The 12172-nt window shown below is 33.8% G+C and overlaps 1 protein-coding gene across 7 annotated transcripts in view; it reads left to right on the forward strand.

Annotated features, from left to right (window-relative positions):
- LOC144970517 (uncharacterized) overlaps positions 1-12172 on the forward strand; it is a 68961-nt gene that overhangs the window by 28040 nt on the left and 28749 nt on the right. For 2 of the 7 annotated variants that reach the window (XM_078910244.1, XM_078910241.1), the window contains exon 1: positions 3918-4066. The exons of 2 other annotated variants lie outside the window; for them this stretch is intronic. The gene's annotated coding sequence lies outside the window, so the exon portion shown is untranslated. Of the gene's footprint in view, positions 1-3809; positions 4067-12172 lie in introns of those variants that run through there. 3 more of the 7 variants (XM_078910240.1, XM_078910245.1, XM_078910242.1) reach the window with 3 other exon arrangements.

The raw sequence follows: 12172 nt of genomic DNA on the forward strand, positions 1-12172 counted from the left end.
TAACAAAAGAAATTGCTTCATGTAGAATTCATGTTGAGAGGGCTAATGAAAGACTGAAAAATGTTAACATCCTCTCATATATTCCAACCATGTTAAGAGAAACATCTGATATTATTTTTCAATTTGTTGCAGCACTTGTCAATCCCCAGTCTCCTCTTATTAAGGAGACTGCATTTTGTTAGCTTTGCCATTTATTTTGTACAACACACATATTTTGTTCATCATCATCAAATCACCATTCAAAATAATGGTTTTGTAGGTCCATACATGATTTTACATGATAAACATGACAAATTATGGCATTGTTGTATCAATGTATGTTCAATGTCATTAACAACATTGTTAAATAAAACCACACAAATTAGTTTTGGACTGAATCAACCCAAGGCATCATCAAGATAGATCTGTGGAAGTAAAAGAATAAAAGATTCAAATTTAGAGCTGCGACCATGCTCAATAGGCAAAAAACAAACAAACTAATGAAACGTCTGTTGTGGTCTTGTGGTATGACACTCGCTTTCAGATCAGAAGGTCCTGGGTTTGGGCCTCGCTCGGCGCATAGTTGAGTCCTTGGAGAAGGCTCTTTACTCACAATCTCTCACCGTACTCAGGTGTCAAATGAGTACCTGGCCGTTAACAGCGTTGTCTCTGTCCGAAAAAATTGTAATATCGCCCAACAGGCATCATGTCCCGTCTTACATGTTAAATGTTGCTGTTGGCCAGGGACCGCTTGTAAAGCACTTTGAGCACATTTAGTGGATATTACGCTGTATAAAAACTCAATTAAAAAAACAAATTAAGTGATTCTTTCATTCATCTTGCTTTGTTGATAAGGGGGAAACCCGAAACGTCCATTTTATCTGTTTTCGTATATTAAATTGAAGTTCACATTCAATTTCACAATGTTATTGATTTCTTCGAGTTTCAAGCAGCAACATTTACATTACACCTTAACCCAATAGGAAATTTAGTTTACCGTGACTAACACTGGTCTAAATAAATCCTTTATTCATCCCATAGAGGAAATTTATCTCTAGGGTCTATTCCCAGGGAAGACTGGAATAACCGCGGTGCAGGGCCGCAAATTGAGCTAGGGCGAGGTGACTTGCTCAAGGCCACACAGCGCAGCGGCGGGTGAACGAACTCGGTACCTTTCGGGTACGAAGCAAAAACCGTACCGGTGATCCACGCTGCCCCACATGAAGTATGATAAAATGTCTAGCGTGATTGGTGATTGTGATGCCCATATGAGTATTATAATAAAGGTTACAACACGATACTAAATAGTATGCAGTAGACTATAGTCAATAGCAACGAAAATTAGCGAAGCAAGACTAAGACCTCAAAGACTCAAAGTCCGTGGTTCATAAGATAAAATCACAATAATTCAATGACTCCCTCTCTCTCTCTCCCTAACTAAAATCGAACGTAAACAGTTAAATCTTTCCATTGGATATACTAAATCTGCCTAAACTCAAAGTAAACTGATTATTGTCCAACAGTAGTTTTACGGAGATGTGAGATTTTGAGAGTGAGAATGAGAAGACGAAATGACTTACCTTCACAGAATACTCTTTATTCTTCATGCTGGCTTGAACTTTGCCGAACATCAAGCCATCTGAGTAAGTGAAAGTCAAAACATGACCTGACTGATGACGATTTTCACCTCGCGAGACACTTTTATGCTCATTGGAGAAGTATTTCATAAGGGCGGTGATGGAAATAGAGTTCGTGTCAGCCATTTTTCTCGACTGTTTAGAGCCAGCCGGTTTGTTGCCATGCGTTGCTGCGCAGGATTACGTCACGACTTAGGAAGCCTATTATACTACTTGTAGTTCTCGTTGTTTTATAATTTAGATAGCCATTTTATTGATACAAAGAACTCAAGTTCTAGTGAGCTCACTTGATACCTGGTATCAAGTATTGCGAAAACAAATAAAATTACAAGCTAGTTATTTAACGATCACATCTGGATACAAAGAGCACAACTCTATCAAGTGGATTCCGTAAATAAATTATTGTTTATTTCGACTTCTCCACTAGCCACTCGTGTTTCTTGAAATTTTACTATCCAACTTCTCTCCCCTCCCCTAACTCTTCTCTTCTCTTCTCTTCTCCTGTTACTTCCTTCTTGTCTCCCTCGTCTATTTTCATTTGTTTTTCACTCGAGCCTTTCAAGTTATAGATAGTATGCACTTGGCTAAGAAGTTCACAACATTGCCATCCGGAAGTGTAACTGGCCAACACACAAAACTGTGTGTAACCATGATCGTTTATAGCCTAGTTAATACAGTTTAGTGAGAATTACTCATAAACGCAGATGGCAAAAAACAATAACAAAGGCCAGAGTAACGTCATCTTCGAACTATCTATAGGTAGAATGAAGTTGACGTCACTCCGACCTTTGTTATTGTTTTTTTTACCATCCGCGTTTATGAGTAATTCTCACTAAACTGTATTAACCAGACTATAAACGTTTTAGATTATTCATAGTTTTGTGTGTTGGTCCGTTATACTTCCGGATGGAAATATAACGGACCAACACACAAAACTATGTTAACAATAAACGTTTATAGTCTGGTTAATACAGTTTAGTGAGAATTACTCATCAACGAGGATGACCAAAAAACCCCAACAAAAACACCCCCCCCCCAAAAAAAACAAAAAAACAAAAAACAAAAAAAAAAAAACAATAACAAAGACCTGAGTGACGTCATCTCCAAACTCTCTATTGATAGTATGCGTTTGGCTAAGAAGCTCATAACATCGCCATCCGGAAGTATAACGGACCAACACACAGAACTGTGTGTATCCAAGAACGTTTATAGTCAGGTTTATACAGTTCAATGAGCATTACTCATAAACGCGGATGGCAAAAAAAAACAATAACAAAGACCTGAGTGACGTCATCTTCGAACTATCTATAGATAGATAAACAACTTGTCTTACGGGGAAGCAAATACCACCAACATTAAGTGGATTGAAAACCAGCCAGATGTCTTGTGCTCCTGTTACATGCGGGGATCGATTTAACTCTAACATGAAATGCAGTGACAAGTTCTCTCTCTTAGAACAGCCACAGTGACACATGGTATTAAGGGAACGAAGATGACGCCTCTCAGCTCTTTGTTATTGTTTTTAGACAGCCACTTTAGTGATTAGTTCTCACTCAATCATATTAATCATACTATAAACGTGTTCAAGATTACACACACACACACACACACACACACACATATATATATATATATATATATATGTATATATATATATATAATATATATATATATATATATATGTGTGTGTGTGTGTGTGTATGTGTTGTTATGTTAAATCCGACTGGCGGAGGTTGTGAGTATTTTACCTAAACCAAAGCGTCAATAGATCTGCCAGATGCCTTGTGCATCTGACATCTCTTTCATTGAGTTTTCTTTATGAGAGCAGCCACAGAGATCCTTTGTATAATTGTTGCTATCTTGGTGAAAACTGCAAGGTATGGATATAAAAAAGATAATATAAAATGTACTGTTTTCATCTTCGAAGTCCCGGGTTTGAGAGTTTTTGCCAAGATGAGAGCCATTTAAATCGATCGATATTTGAAGGACGAGTTTTCTGGCCAAATTTTTAAATATGAGTTTTTCCAGAGTACGGCAGAACAGAGACGAATATATAATGTTTTTTAGTGACATAGATTATGCCCTACATGAGAATCTGCTTGGCCTTAATTTTAGCTTTCTGCACAATGACACACCAATAAACTCACATACGGAAATAACTTATTATAAGTGTTCGTTGTTTAATTGGAGTGTGAGTACTTAAATCAGTGTGCGAGTGTGAGTGTGTGAGCAGTTTTGACCAATCGCATGGGAGACGTCAAGAGGTCGCCTTGATGACGGTGTAAATTATGTCTTTTTATCGTTGGAGAAATTGTCGTGTTTGGTGTTAGTGTGTTGGTTTAATGTGTCAATGTTGATGTGTTGATGTGATGGCGACAGTGATAATGGTTGAGGTGATACAAAATTCTGAATAATTTGATGTTGGTTTTAGTGACGGAATATTATTCATTGTAAGTCTTTACTGTAAAATTTGTCTATAATGTTAAAAAACAAAACAAAACAAACGCAAACATCAAAGTGACAATTTGAGTTTAGGGGGCAGGCTGTTGGCATCGTAAACTTATAGATAGTATGCAGATGACGTCACTCAGGCCTTTGTTATTGTTTTTGCCATCCGCGTTTGTGAGTTGTTCTCACTAAACTGTATTAACCAGACTATAAAAGTTCATGGTTACACAGAGTTTGTGTGTTGGTCCGTTATTCTTCCGGATGGCAATGTTGTGAACTCCTTGGCCAAGCGCATTCTATCTATAGCCTGACACTGACCAAAAAAACATGACAACAAAAGACAAGTCTTTGGCCACAAAAGAGAACAAATCGTGAGTTGTATCTTTAGATAGTTTGCGCTTGGCGGAGACGCTCATGACAATGCCATCCGGAAGTATAGCAGACCAACATACAAAACATTGTGTAACCATGAACTTTTATAGTCTGCATAATACAGTTAAATGAGAATTACTCATAAATATGGATGGCAAAAAAAAAACAACAAAACAACAAAACAATAACAGAGGCCTGAGTGACATCAACTTCGTTCTATCCATAGATAGCATGCGCTTGGCAAAGAAGTTCACAACATTGCCATCTGGAAATATGGGTCTTTGTTATTTTTTTTTTACCATCCGCGTTCATGAGTAATTCCCACTAAACTGTATTAACCAGACTATAAACGATCATGATTGTTTTATGTGTTGGTCCGTTATACTTCCGGATGGCAATATTGTGAACTTCTTAGCCAAGCGCATACTTTCTATAACGAACCAACGCACAACATTGTGTGTAATTTTGAACGTTTATTAAGTCTGGTTAATACAATTTAGTGAGAATTGCTCAGAAACGCGGATGGCAAAAAACTATAACAAAGACCCGAGTGACGTCATCTTCGTTCTATCTATAAAAATTAAAGGTTAAACACAGTTTAGTGTGCTTGTAGATATATTTCATTTGGATGGTAGATGTGAGCAATTTACCTCAAAGCATATCATCAACACTTCTAATAAATATTGCTGTTAATATTGTGACAGTTGTCATGGCTATTATCTTTGTCGCTTGTTCAATTCCATTTGATCTGTTTTGCCATTAGTTGTGTTAATATTGAAGATTTAGTAAGGTTTGAGAGTTTTTGCCGAGATGAGGGTCATTTAAATCGATCGATATTTGAAGGATGTTTTCGGGGTATTTCTGTATTACCATGCATTCCGTTTTGGTGATATTCACTTCCATTCCCTTGGCTTCATTATCTACTACCACTTTGTCGACAATCTTTTGAAGTTGGATTTCTGATGTTGCAATGAGTACCGTATCGTCTGCGTATCTTATATTATTTATGTTGTGACCTCCTACTTTTATTCCCTCCATATTAGTTATGCCCCTCATGATTGTTTCTTGGTATAGATTAAACAGATCTGGTGAGGCAACACACCCTTGACGGACTCCTTTCTTAATAGGAATGGAATTTCCTGTAGAGTTTCCGATTTTGATAGATGCCTGCTGGGTGTAGTATAATGTTTGCATGAGTCTGAGGTCTTTCTCATCAGCACCAATGGAGTGCAGTTGTTTTAGTATTTCTTCGTGGCGTACTCTATCAAAAGCTTTTTTGTAGTCGACAAAACAGAGGTATAGTGGGGTCTGAACCTGTATAGATAGCTCTTTCACTTAAAACACGGAGGAGGTATATTGCGTTCCTTGTCCCTCTGTCAGGTTGGAATCCATATTGTTCTTCTGCGATTTCGGGTTAATCTTATTCCTTAGCCTGTTGATAATTATACGCAACAGTATTTTGTTGATGTGGCTTATTAAACTTATAGTTCTAAAATTTTGCATCTGACTGCACCTGCTTTCTTTGGTATTGCTATGAAAATAGAGTTACAGAGATCTTCTGGAATTTTCCAAGTGTTGTATATATTGTTGAATAATATGTGAAGTTCATCAATTGCTAGATCTCCTAGGCTTTTTAATACCTCTACAGATATTTCATCAGGGCCTGTTGCTTTACCATCCCTCATTCGTTCCATGGCATGTTCAATTTCACTTTTGGTGATGTTTGGTCCGCTTAATGGTTCTTTGAATTTCAGTGGTGGTTCATTTCTATTTGGATCATTGTACAGTTCGCCTATGTATTCTACCCATCGGCTTTCTATATGTTGTTCTTCAAATAGCAGTTCCCCTTGTTTGTTTTGGATACAACTTCCTGCTGCTTTGCTTTTCCTTTTCCCTGATAGTTCTTTTATTCTTTGGTGAGCTTGTTGGGGGTTGGGTTTGTATTCTCTTTCGATTTCGCAGCATTTCCAGTCTAGATAGTTCTCGTGTGCCTCGATGCATTTGGATTTAATGTGGTTGTTCAATGTTTGGTATTCTGCAGACCCTCTGTTGCATTTTCGTCTTTCTTCAAATAGGTTTAGTTAACTGCATGAATAAGTCCAAAAAGTTAAACGGTGACAGCGTAAAGGGGAGCATGTTTTCACGGAAGACTGCTGCCTCGCTCGGTTGGGAGCGTGATGTTCGTCAGGTCACACCGAACCGTCAGCCAGTTACTAGGCGAAATAAAGTTAACGAATGTGACAAAACCAAAATTGGGACATGGAATGTCAGGACCTGTGCCCAAAAAGGAAAACTAAACAACATTCTAAAAGAAATGAAACGGCTCCAAATAAATATTCTTGGCCTGGCAGAGATGAGATGGAAAGAGCAGGGAACCATGTCAAAACAAGAAAACAACACGACATATAAGATCATATGGATTGGTGGAACCTCTTTACAAAAAGGAGTAGGGATGATCTTAGACCAACAATCAACCAAATTTTACAAAGGGCACGTAGCAATCTCAGACAGAGTTTTGCTGGTTAAGCTAAGAGGACCTGTAGTTGACACCAATATTATTCAAGTTTATGCACCAACAGAAGAGGCGACAGATGCAGATATGACAGAGTTTTACCATTCACTAGACAAAGCAAAACGAATGTGTAAATCACAAGAAGTCCTTATGATAATGGGGAACCTAAATGCTAAGATTGGCAGAGGCAGAGATGAGAGGTGACATAATCGGACCACATGGACTCGGAGACAGAAATGAACGAGGAAACATCTGGGCAGATTGGTGTAGAACAAATAAATTAATGATTTCAAACACCTGGTTTCAACAACACCCAAGAAGAACCTGGACATGGCAATCACCAGGGACAGAGCAAGGAACCAGATAGACTTTATAGCAGTATCATCAAGATTCAGAAATGGCATATTAAATTGCAAAACCTACCCAGGTGCCGATGTAGACAGTGACCATGTCCCAGTTGTTTGTACAGTAAGGATAAAGTTTAAAGCTATTCAGAGAACAGCTGGTAGAATAAAGAGGGATTACAGGTTATGCAAAGACAATGGCATACAAACCAAAATGAGAGAAGAATTTGAAAATGCACTCATGATACAAAGCCAAAGTGAACCTGATAACGAAAAATGTGAAAAACAATTTGATATATTCCAAAAGTGTGTCAAAGCAACTGCAGAAAAGCATTTACCAAAATATGTAATAATATTGCCTAAAAGGTGTCATTTCATGTCTAGTCTTAAATGTTAAGTGATGCTGTGAGGCTTGTGACCTCTTGTAAAGCGCTTTGAGCACGTTTAGTGGATATTGCATTATATAAAAGCTTCATTTTGCTTTCGGAATAATCCTAACAGGTTTTATCCGGGCGTGTCTTGCTACGATTAATTTTTTTGTCGAGCCGGAAGTTGTTTGATTGATGTACTTAGAAATATTAGAGGCTATTTTCATTTTGTAAATCGTATTTCGGAAGTATATATAGAACGAAGTTGACGTTACTCAAATCTTTGTTATTGTTTTTTTGCCATCCGCGTTTATGAGTAATTCTCACTAAACTGTATTAACCAGATTATAAACGTTCATGGTTACACGTAGTTTTGTGTGTTGGTCGGTTACACTTCCGGAAGGCAATATTGTGAGTTTCTTAGCCAGTCGCTTCTTATCTAGAAGCTCACAACATCGTCATCCGGAAGTATAACGGACCAACACACAAAACTATTTGTAACATTAAACGTTTATAGTCTGGTTAATACAGTTAAGTGAGAATTACTCATAGATGCGGATGGCAACCCCCCCCCCCCCCCCCCCCCCCCCCCCCAAAAAAAAAGAAAGAAAAAAAAAACAACAACAAAAAAAAACAAACAAAAAAAACAAAAAAAAAACAACTAAAAATAATAACCAAGACCTGAGTGACGTCAAATTCATTCATATATATATATATATATATATATATATATATATATATATATATATATTTATATAACCCATTGACCCAAACGATATTATGCCAGGACAGCTAATATGCTGAAAATTAGATTTAATTTATGGCCCGAAATCTCAGACTTGCGTTGAGTTTGTATGCATTTACGAGGAGAATGAATCTCACATTTTAGTGTGCTGTATAGAAATATTTCAAATGTTTGACAAGTTTAACTGCAATTCGACATTCTATCATCTGGTTTATTTCTACATTATAGATAGATCGAAATTGATGTCACTCAGCTTTAATGATAATATGAATAAATATGATAGTAATAATAATAATAATAATAATAATAATAATAATAATAATAATAATAATAATAATAATAATAATAATAATAATATATAATATAATAATAATATAATAATAATATAATAATAATAATAATAATAATAATAATAATAATAATAATAATATAATAATAATAATAATAATAATAATAATAATATAATAATAATAATAATAATAATAATAATAATAATAATAATAAATAATAATAATAATAATAATAATAAAATAATAATAATAATATAATATAATAATAATAATAATAATAATAATAATATAATAATAATAATAATAATAATAATAATAATAATAATAATAATAATAATATAATAATAATAATAATAATAATAATATAATAATAATAATATAATAATAATAATAATAATAATAATAATAATAATAATAAAATAAAATAATAATATAATAATAATAAATAATAATAATAATAATAATAATAATAATAATAATAATAATATAATAATAATAATAATAATATAATAATAATAAATAATAATAATAAAATAATAATAATAATAATAATAATAATAATAATAATAATAATAATAATAATAATAATAATAATAATAATAATAATAAATAATAATAATAATAATAATAATAATAATAATAATAATAATAATAATAATAATAATAATAATAATAATAATAATAATAATAATAATAATAATAATAATATAATAATAATAATAATAATAATAATAATAATAATAATAATAATAATAATAATAAAATAATAATATAATAATAATAATAATAATAATAATAATAATAATAATAATAATAATAATAATAATAATAATAATAATAATAATAATAATAATAATAATAATAATAATAATAATAAATAATAGTAATAATAATATAATAATAATAATATAATAATAATAATAATAATAATAATAATATAATGAATAATAATAATAATAATCATAATAATAATAATAATAATAATAATAATAATAATAAAAAAATAATAATAAAAATAATAATAATAATAATAATAATAATAATAATAATAATAATAATAATAATAATAATATAATAATAATAATAATAATAATAATAATAATAATAATAATAATAATAATATAATAATAATAATAATAATAATAATAATAATAATAATAATAATAATAATAATAATATATAATAATAAATAATAATAATAATAATAATAATAATAATAATAATAATAATAATAATAATAATAATAATGACTTACTGAAATGTGATTTGACGCTGTTTACATAAACCTGTCTAACCCCTCCCCCCCCCCTCCACACACACACACCCACACATACATACACACATTTATCCCCCCCCCACACCCCCCCACACGCACACACACACACACACACACACATACACAAAAAATGTCCACCGATTCCCAATAATAACATCAAAGTAAACATGAACTGTTTTAACACGATCTTCGAGACTTAGCATAACGTCATTTTCAATGGGCCGACGTCAGCCCCAACCCCTTTAACCAGTTAACTGCTGTACTTTGGAAAAAACTCTTTTTTTAAGATTTTGGCCAGAAAACTTGTCCTTCAAATATTGCTTGATTAAAATGACCTTCATCTTGGAAAAAAAAACCTCTCAGTGCTGGGACTTAAGGAAGACTTCGTGAAGTTCCAGGTTTGAGAGTTTTTGCAAACATGAAACTAATTTAAATTGATCGATATTTGAAGGACGAGTTTTCTGGCCAAATTTTTAAATACGAGATTTTCCAGACTACGGCAGTTAACTTGATTCATGCAATGTTACTATATCAATATTATGAATTGTGACCTCAAACATGAAGTACAATTTAATAATGAGAGTCAGCTCTTCTGCTATAGATAGTTCGAAGATGACGTCACTCTGGTCTTTGTTATTATTTTTTGCCATCCGCGTTTATGAGTAATGCTCACTGATCTGTATTAACCTGACTATAAACGTTCATGGAGACACACAGTTTGTGTGTTGGTCCGTTATACTTCCGGATGGCAATGTTAGGAGCTTCTTAGCCAAGCGCATCGTATCTATTGAGCGGCGATGTGGTCTAGTGGTATGACACTCGCTTTCGGAGCCTCGCTTCGGCGCATCGTTGAGTCCCTGGAAAAGGCTCTTTACTCACATTCTCTCAACATACTCAGATGTAAAAATGAATACCTGGCAGGTAACATCGTTGTCTGTCGGAAAAAATTGTAATATCGCCTTATAGGCGTCCTGACTCGTTCTACGTGAAAAGTGTTGCTGTTGGTTAGGGACCCCTTGTAAAGCGCTTTGAGCACATTTAGTGGATATTGCGCTTTATAAAAGCTCAAGTTTATTCTCCAACTCAGTAATTCCGGAGCTCTTTATATTTCAACAGAAATATTTTCCTACCGCATTTAAGACTTTTGTAATTTTACAGTATCCGTCCTCTTTTTATAGATACTGTGCGCTTGGCTAAGAAACTCACAACATTGCCATCCGGAATTAAAACCGACCAACACACAAAACTATGTGTAACCTTAAACGTTTATGGTCTGGTTATAGATAGTTCGAAGTTGACGCCACTCAGGTCTTTGTTATTGCTTTTTGCCATCCGCGTTTACGAATAATTCTCACTAAACAGTATGAAACTGTCTATAAACCCGACTATAAATTATGTTCATGGATACACACAGTTTTGTGTGTTGGTCCGTTATACTTCCGGATGGCAATGTTGTGAGCTTCTTAGCCAAGCGTATTCTATCTATAGATAGAATGAAGATGACGTCACTCTGGTCTTTGTTATTTTGTTTTTGCCATCCGCGTTTATGAGTAATCCTCACTAAGTCACACAGAGTTTTGTGTATTGGTCCGTTATAGCTCCGGATGCCAATGTTGTGAGCTTCTTAGCCAAGCGCATTCTATCTATACAGTTTAGTGAGAATAACTCATAAACATGGATGGTAAAAAACAACAACAAAGTCTTTAGTGACGTCAACTTCGTTCTATCTACAACATTATGATGATGAAACTGTCCCTTTCACAACATACATATAGATAGAACGAAGGTCACGTCACTCAGGTTTTGTTATTGTTTGTTTTTTTGTTGTTGTTGCCATCTATGTGTATAAGTAGTTCTAACTAAACTGTCTTAAACAGACGATAAACGTTCAAGGCCACACATAGTTTTGTGTGTTAGCCCGCTATATTTCCGGATGGCAATGTTGTGAGTTTCTTAGCCAAGTGTAGAGTATCTATAGATAAAGCGAAGTTGACGTCACTCAGATCTTTGTTATTGTTTTTTGCCATCTATTTTAATGAGTTATAAGTCTCACGAAAATGTATGAACCAGACTATAAACGTTCAAGGTTACACATGACCTTGTTTGTCCGTATTTCCCGATGGATTTCTTACCCAAGCGCACAGCATCTAAAGAAAAATAGATAAAACTATAGACATAAGGCTGCGGGACTGTTGGACGGT

Source organism: Berghia stephanieae, chromosome 4 (assembly GCF_034508935.2).
Source record: "Berghia stephanieae isolate SIO BIC M18660-M18661 chromosome 4, UCSD_Bste_1.3, whole genome shotgun sequence".
NCBI lineage: Eukaryota > Metazoa > Mollusca > Gastropoda > Nudibranchia > Aeolidiidae > Berghia > Berghia stephanieae.